An 8,131-nucleotide genomic window follows, 5' to 3' on the forward strand; every position below is an offset into this window, starting at 1 on the left:
CCTGTCACCCTTGGGTAACTTTAAGCTTTGTCAAAAATTAACATTTTACATTTTGGTGTCTTGTAATGGAAATTTTATCACTCTAATTTCTAGAACGTATTTAGATAGAGTAATTACCTAGATAAAAAATTGTCAGTGTAATTTCTGAGAACCATGTTTGAAATCTTTTTTTATCTCTCACTCATTCCTTTCTCGCTGCTGCTGCTGCTGCTGCTAAGTCGCTTCAGTCATGTCTGACTATATGTGACACCATAGTAGGCAGCTCACCAGGCTCCCCCATCCCTGGGATTCTCCAGGCAAGAACACTGGAGTCAGTTGTCATTTCCTTCTCCAATGCATGAAAGTGAAAAGTGAAAGTGAACCCCGTGTCCGACTCTTAGCGACCCCATGGACTGCAGCCCACCAGGCTCCTCCGTCCATGGGATTTTCCAGGCAAGAGTACTGGAGTGGGGTGCCACTGCCTTGTCCTAACCCTCTTTTTTTGGTCATCTGTTTTGTTTTTTTTCTTCTGTGCTATCTTTTATATTTTCATCTTGAGCAGTTTTTCTTTGGCCCTTTGATTCATGACCCAAATGGTACTTTTGCTCGTGGGTTTTCCCCGGGGCCTGAGGAGCTCACTGTAGACCAGGAGTTACATATCTCAGCTATTGCCCAGGTGAGCACGATTTATCACCTGCAGACTTGAAAATGTGGCTGGCTGGTAAAGTGTGCCATTTATTGAGCTGGTTTGGGGTAGAAATGTAATTCTCAGACCTTTTAACTGAATTTTTAAATATACATGCATTCAAAAGACATTATTAATAGACCTACAACTTTCCTGTTTTGAACAACAGGGCATCCCATTTGGACAAGAGAGATGCCAGCTGCATGTCTCAAGAGAGTCCTTTATTTTAGACAGGAAACTGAAAATTTTAAATTTCAAGTAATTCAATTTTATGAAAGATTTAGAATGAGACAGCAAAATCAGTGCCATATGACTTTGGTATAGAGTAGTTTGCTTGTAAACAGCTTAAGACTCTTTCACACTGACCTTAGATTTGTCTGCTCTGTTATATATGTTTTGAAGGGTAAAAAGAAAACCTTTAAGAATAGAGCACTTCTGGTCATCACAATGGTTCCAATTCTGGAGAAAAATCTCTCATAGATAGTATTCTCACTGGAGATGTTTCCTGCTCACTGGCCTAATCTAACTTTTCATTTTAGTTTATTTCTCAGTTTGATGCATTTAGAATACAGTCTGTTTTCTTTTCTGGATTGGGGCAGATATTGCTGTCTCTCTTGATTATCTGTTTTTTTAAAGGAAATGTTGATTACGAAGAAAGAGAAATAAAACAGGATCAAACGAAACTGAGAGCAGAAATTATATAATCCAAGAAGACCCAAATGTATTCTATGTTTTTCCACTCAAAGTTTACCATGATTCATGTTTGTTTCTAGACTTCAAGGTCACTGTATTTTAAAATGTCATTTAGGATGGTTCTTGTGTTATTGGTTTGTTTTAACTTCAATTTCTAAAAGATACAGAAACAAGAAATACTTAGATGATTTTTTTCCCTTCCTATTCACATTTTAAAAAGTTCTTGAGTAATAGTGGCTTTTGACAAATCCAGAATTTTGGGGTGAATTCTACTTAATGTTAATAAAATCTCTCACTTGCAGTCTGCACATTTTCTCACAGTTAGCCAAGTGATCTTAATCCAGAATATTTAACAGGTATTCAAAACAGAAGTCTCAAGGAAATGAACAAAGGGTCACAGAAAACAGCTTAAAGGATCTCCTACTGGCTGTATTTGAGACAGTTTTAGCATCCAAAAGAATGATGGAAAAGAGTATGACAAGTTTTTTTGAGTGGAAAAGTAATTAAAAAAAAAAATAATCCATGACTTCATAGATGCTTAAAGATGTGGGAGAGGAAACTAATTAATAGAAGGAATGATAGAATTAGGAATGTCACCATCTTACAGCTATCAATACAGTAATATCTTCTGACAGTGATCGTTAATATTTACTCTAACCATCAGGTAAAAGGGGAAGAGGGTGCCCTTGGCAACAGGGAGTATGTCACATAACACTGGAACTAAGTGACTGCAGTGCTGAACATCACCAGAAGGTTCACACTGACATGTGTGCTTCCTTATGTGATGGAATGGGAGGTGCATTCATATAGAGCTCTTGACAAACATTTTTAGCATGAATCTAACTATGAGGGAATAGTCACACAATCCAGATAGTTTTATATGCTATAAGAAAACTGGTCTGAACAATTCAAAAATATTAACTTTAACAAGACAAAAATTATAGGAGACTTTTGTTCTAGATTAAAGGAGACTAATGCAGCACGTGTTCCTTGATTGGATCCTTGTATGGGGAGGACGTTACAGACATACTGGAATGACTGGGGAAGTTTGAGTATGGAATACAGATTAGATTTTATTCTCTCAGTGTTAAATCTCTTGGTTGTGATGTTATTGTGGTTGTATACAAGAAGGTCCTTGTTTTTAGGAAATACGTGCTGAAGTTTTGGGGGTAAAATGTCATAAAATCAATAACTTCCTTTCAAATAGTTCTGGGGGAAAAAAAACTAATTTTTGGTTTTTTAAGTGTGTGTATGTATAGGGACAAAACACGAACATACAGGTATAGCAAAATGTTAATGATTGGTCAGTGAGGTGAAGGGCATGTGGCGGCTCATAGTACTGTCCCTTTACTTTTCTATAGATTGGAAATGTTTCAAAATATATATTTGTGCAGATCAGGCAGTTTCACAGAAAATTTTCCATTTCCAGATTTTCTGGGAAAATGGCAGTCTGTCACCTGAGATTGCTTAGATCCTGCTTGGCGATAATTGGATACATAACAGCTGCCTCCGTTAGAAAGGGTGAAGCATTTTTCAGTTTTTCGTAGTCTTTACCCTTCCCTTTTGCCTGATACATGTCCACTAACTCTTGACATTACCTGCCTGGTGACTATATGCATTTGTTGATTTCCTCAGTGAGGTAGGTTGTACCATTGGATGATAAGGCTATTTCCATATGCCAGAACTCTGGTAAGTTATTTAGAGCCCTAGCACAAGAGGTTAACACTGGATCTGGGTAGCACTTGACATGGTTCTCATCTTCACTGGTTCTTTGGTTATAGACTGAGTATCTGTCATCCCAAATGCATATAATTTTGTCATGAGAGACATCAAATTTTAAAATGTGTTTGTAAACACTGTTAAAAACTTGCTTGATAGGTAGTATAAATATTAAAATTCTCTTTCAGATTTAATGTGTCACAAAATTGGGCTCTCTGGATTCTGTCTTGCAAAGTCAGTTGAACAGTCTTGCAATATTACTGAATACACTACTTAAAAGGTTTTCAGTGTGACGTGCTGAATCTTTTAACAAAAAAACATTTTGTGGAAATGTTTATAGATGCCAGTGCAGAAAGTAGGGTATAAGCTTCAATTACCTTTGTAAGTCGTTCTATCCTATGTTTAAGTGATTGCTTTCCGGTTCTACATCCAGGGAGGGCACTGAGTCTTTCTGGGTAATCATGAGCCTTCCCCCAAAATAAAAGAGCTATATGTGGTACAGGTTAGGGCTCAGTTAGCCAGTGACATGGTTCAAACACACAGAGGGAAGGAAAGGACTAATGCTAGCGTCAGGCTTGCCAGGAAAGCGTATCTACCTCATACTTGATCCATTTTTGTGGGGTTTTTCAACCCTATGAAATTTGCTATTCTTGAAAACGCTAGCAGCATCTCTACAGTTCCATGCATTTATAAGATTTCTGCCTTGGGAAGTAAACGGTGAGAATTTTTCTTAGAGAATTTGACAGAAGTGAACATAGACTCTCCTGGTATTTTAGGCAGAATCCATCTAGTTTCATCCATCCATTTTCTTTGGCATCACAGGATGTGTTTGAGAGAGAAACTTGAGTTGACCTGGGGTTCAGCAAGAGTAACGTATCTGGGGCTTTCCCCCTTCATTAAAGCCCCAGATCTCACACTTCCGTGGCTGATTAACTAAATTGTAGTACAGCTTTTGCCCAAAGAGACCCATTTTGCCTGCAGATAGACTGATGTGAATATTCCAAGTAGGGCTTTGCTCAAATCTTGGGCTAGGACAGAAAATCACTCTTTCTCCTGAATTCCAGAAATAGCAACAAAAGCTCAGAGGACATTAGCCTCCCTTGCCCCATTTACCTTCTCCAGTCTTCCCTCCCATCCAGCTGGTCATACCAGCTGCAGAAGGAATTCATCTGTCATCTTCTGCTTTCTCTAAGGTTCCAGGCTCTATCTGGAACCCAAGTTGGTCTTGAAAATGTTTTCCTAGACTGAAAGGCAACTTCCCACAACATATGTTCACCTGTCTGCTGCTTTCTTGTCCACTGTTGAGAGTCTGATGTTCCCTTGTCTGTCTTTCAGGATTTCACATGAAGTAAGCACTGAACCAGCTAAATGGCTGGAAAGCTGTTTGTCTTTGCATTTGTAGCATCAGGATGATTGACAGCTGAAGATATTTCTGGCACATTTGTCTTTGAGGTCTTAACTGCATTGTCTTTATGTTACATGAATTTATTCCTTTTAATTTTGCACATTTTTAATATTTGTATTTAACACCACTGTGGATCATAATTACTAAATGGAGATTCTTAGGTATTTAACCTTACTTTTGTATGCAGTTAGCTTCCCTGGTGGCTCAGGTGATAAAAGCATCTGCTTGCAATGCAGGAGACACAAGTTCGATCCCTGGGTTGGGAAGATCCCCTGGAGAAGGAAATGGCAACCCACTCCAGTTCTCTTGCCTGAAAAATTTCATGGATGGAGGAGTCTCGTAGGCTACAGTCCATGGGGTCGCAAAGAGCTGGACACGACAGTGATTTCACTTTCACTTGTATGCAGTTATTGATTCCTCCTTTTTCCATACAGGATAAGTAATATTTTAAAACATGAAGATGCAGATTCATTTTTCTGATTAGTAAAGCAATTCAGTAAGCATTTGTAAACTGTAAACTGTCATTCCTTCACCTTCATTTATTCTCATCAGCATTAGTAGGCATTGACTAGATAGCCAGTGTGTCCCTGTTATTGAGTCAATTTTTCTCTTTTTCATCCAGAAGTACTGTTTATTTCTGTTCATTTAGTTATTATATTGAATGTTTGCTTTTGATTTTAAGCCTCTTATCCTAAAAATGGGCATGACCAGAAGTTGCATATTTTCCATGCCCTTAGTTTATTATATATAATTGTTAAAGAGAGTAGCTAAGTCAGCTCCTTGGCAAATCTGAGAGAGCGTATTATGTTATGCTGGGCATATCTGTAAATGAGCCCTGTGGATGAGAACTAGACAGAAGGGTTACAGAGAAATAATGCTGATGTCATTTCTTTGGAATGAAGGGGCTGCTGTTACAACCATAAATACATTCTATAGCTAGCAGCTAAGTGTCTAGCTCTATTCCTTTTCTAAGAAGGGAAAAAAATGTGAAACAAGCCAGAGAAAAAAATTGTATTTATAAAGTGGGATATTTTAATTAATTTAGGTCTTACAGTTATACAAACAGTCTGAACTTACAGCTCTTTTTGGAACAAACATGAAAACCATTATTTGTGGAAAGTTTAAATTTCACATGACACACATTCCCTCTGTGTGTGGGGTTGTTTTTTGTTTTGTTTGTGTCCTTTTTCAGAAAAATGTATTTGCTTTGCTAGTGTATTTTTATTTTAAGCTTCCCTTTGCTAAAAATGCTTTATTTTCTTGGGTGGAGAGGAGGGAAGAAGGGTATAAGTTGCTTAGTTGAAGTTCTCCTTCCCTTTTTTTGGCCTTTCCAAATAGGGTAGTTTTTACCTCACTGGGGCGTGTTTGAACTAGAGGCTTCCATCTTAATTCCTTTTTAAGAGATTCCCTACCCCCAAAGTGTCCATATCTACAAAATGAAATGCTCCCCACCCTCTCTGTTGAGGCTTCCCTGGTGGCTCAAATGGTGAAGAATCCACTTGCAATGCAGGAGACCTGGGTTCAGTCCCTAGGTTGGGAAGATCCCCTGCAGCAGGACATGGCAACCCACTCCAGTACTCTTGCCTTGAGAATTCCGTGGATAGAGGAGCCTGGCAGGCTACAGTCCATGGAGTTGCAAAGAGTCAGACTCGACTGAAGTGACTGACACACCCACACTCACACCCACACCCACTCAGTGCCACCGCCCCCCAATCCTTTGGCAAGCTGAGAATGCCCCGTAATCTTTTTTACTGATCACAGCCTTTACTGCAGGGAAAAGACTTTTAAATATTAAGAAGGTGATGATATAAAAGGTGAGTTATTGTGTCTGCCCACTTCAGCCATGGTCACAATCAAAATTGAAGCAGGTGGTTTTAATCTGTTTTCTTGCCTTATGGCAGCTTCAGTATGGGCAGAAACAAACACAAAGTTGGCTTATAAGATTTGCCTCTGGATAAATTTACTTGTTGCAAAACCAGAGGGCAGAAGGCAGCCCTGATAATGGAGAAAGAGCCCCTTTTTTCTCACAGCCTTACCCGTCTGCCTCTTCCAGACAATCTCTTGTTCACATTGACACACACCAAATTCTTGGGGGTCCCGGGAGGACATAAACACACAAGACATAGTTTCCTCTTTAAACTTGGTATGAAAGGTATCCTAATGGCAAAATCACCAGAACTGTTCTTCCTTGTTTTGTTAATTTTTGTGAGGGGATTACTTATTTTTTTTCTCCTTTCTCTCACACTCATGGTGTGTGCGAGAGTGAGCGACAGAGGTAGAGAAAAAGACATCATGTAAGCAAGCAGAAGCAAGATCCAGCTCTAAAACGGATTCTGTAGAGCTGGTCTCCTAGGCTGTTCAATGGGAAGGGTAATAATGCATAGACTACTCCCAGGCACTGTTAAATCTTGCTTAGGAAGAGGTCGGAGTTAATTGAGTTATTTAGGTGGTAGAATCCTGGATTTGGGGATTTATATGCCAGAAAGTTAGCTTTCACACTAGAGTTTATTTTATATGTGGTAAGTAACTGTCACTTTAGCTCATTTAAACAAATTTCATTTTCACTCTTTTTTGTGCAGATTGTGTGCCTGGCATTTACTTTTTTCTCTTAGTCTGTGGCAACACAAATGGAAAAGCATGAAATAAATGTAGCGTGAATGCATTTTCTTCTTTTTTCCTTATTCACAATTCAGAATCTTGAAAGAAAGAAGGCATCCAGTCTAGCTTTGATACCACATTTCTCCTGATATAATAGGGTAATGATCGTCCTGTCACTACCTTTCCTCCTCACGCCCTGCCCTTTGTATTTTTGATCTTTGAGAAGGCAATGGCACCCCACTCCAGTACTCTTGCCTGGAAAGTCCCATGGACAGAGGAGCCTGGTAGGCTGCAGTCCATGGGGTCGAAAAGAGCGACTTCACTTTCACTTTTCACTTTCATGCATTGGAGAAGGAAATGACAACCCACTCCAGTGTTCTTGCCTGAAGAATCCCGGGGACGGGGGAGCCTGATGGGCTGCCGTCTGTGGGGTTGCACAGAGTCGGACACAACTGAAGCGACTTAGCAGCAGCAGCAGCAGAATCCTTTGTTTATTTGGCTCCATCCATGACCTACTTTTTCTTATTCTTCCTTTCCTCACATGGCTTGTCCCCCAAAGGCCTTTGCTCTAATCATTCGACAGCTTTTTCAGAGTTTAAGAAAGAAATCCCCAAACACAAACACTCTCATGGGACTTGTGGGGGTGTCTCTGCTGCCAGCTCCATTCTCCCATCCACGTCAGTGCGCTCACCCGGCAGTCCCAGCCCCCTCCTCTACCCTCTGCACACCCTGTCCCTCAGGACTCCTCATTCCTGGTGATGCAGCCAGAGGCTCCAGCTTGCTCTGGGACACGTTACCTGACTTCACTTGTCCTCCTGGGGAAGTGAATCCTCCTCGTTTGTCCCTCAGCCTTACTCCTCAGTCAACAAAGACACGGTGCAGGTACTGTGCTCCAAACTGAAGGCGAAAACTGTGATGTGCAGGAAAGACTGCAGTCCTGCCTCCTGCTGTAAAACAAAGTGGAGAAGGTCCATCTTGCCAAGGAGGTTGTAAAGATCAGCACGGCGACGGTGCCCGACCAGCACATGTCTACATGCTCAGGAAATACCAGC

General features: G+C 40.3%; 1 protein-coding gene across 5 annotated transcripts in view; it reads left to right on the forward strand.

Moving 5' to 3' along the window:
• The window catches only part of FNDC3B (fibronectin type III domain containing 3B), a 359,396-nt gene that overhangs the window by 241,040 nt on the left and 110,225 nt on the right, over positions 1-8,131 (forward strand). The window lies entirely within an intron of this gene.

The sequence above is a fragment of the Bison bison genome, unplaced genomic scaffold, assembly GCF_000754665.1.
Source record: "Bison bison bison isolate TAMUID 2011002044 unplaced genomic scaffold, Bison_UMD1.0 scf7180017864040, whole genome shotgun sequence".
Lineage (NCBI taxonomy): Eukaryota > Metazoa > Chordata > Mammalia > Artiodactyla > Bovidae > Bison > Bison bison.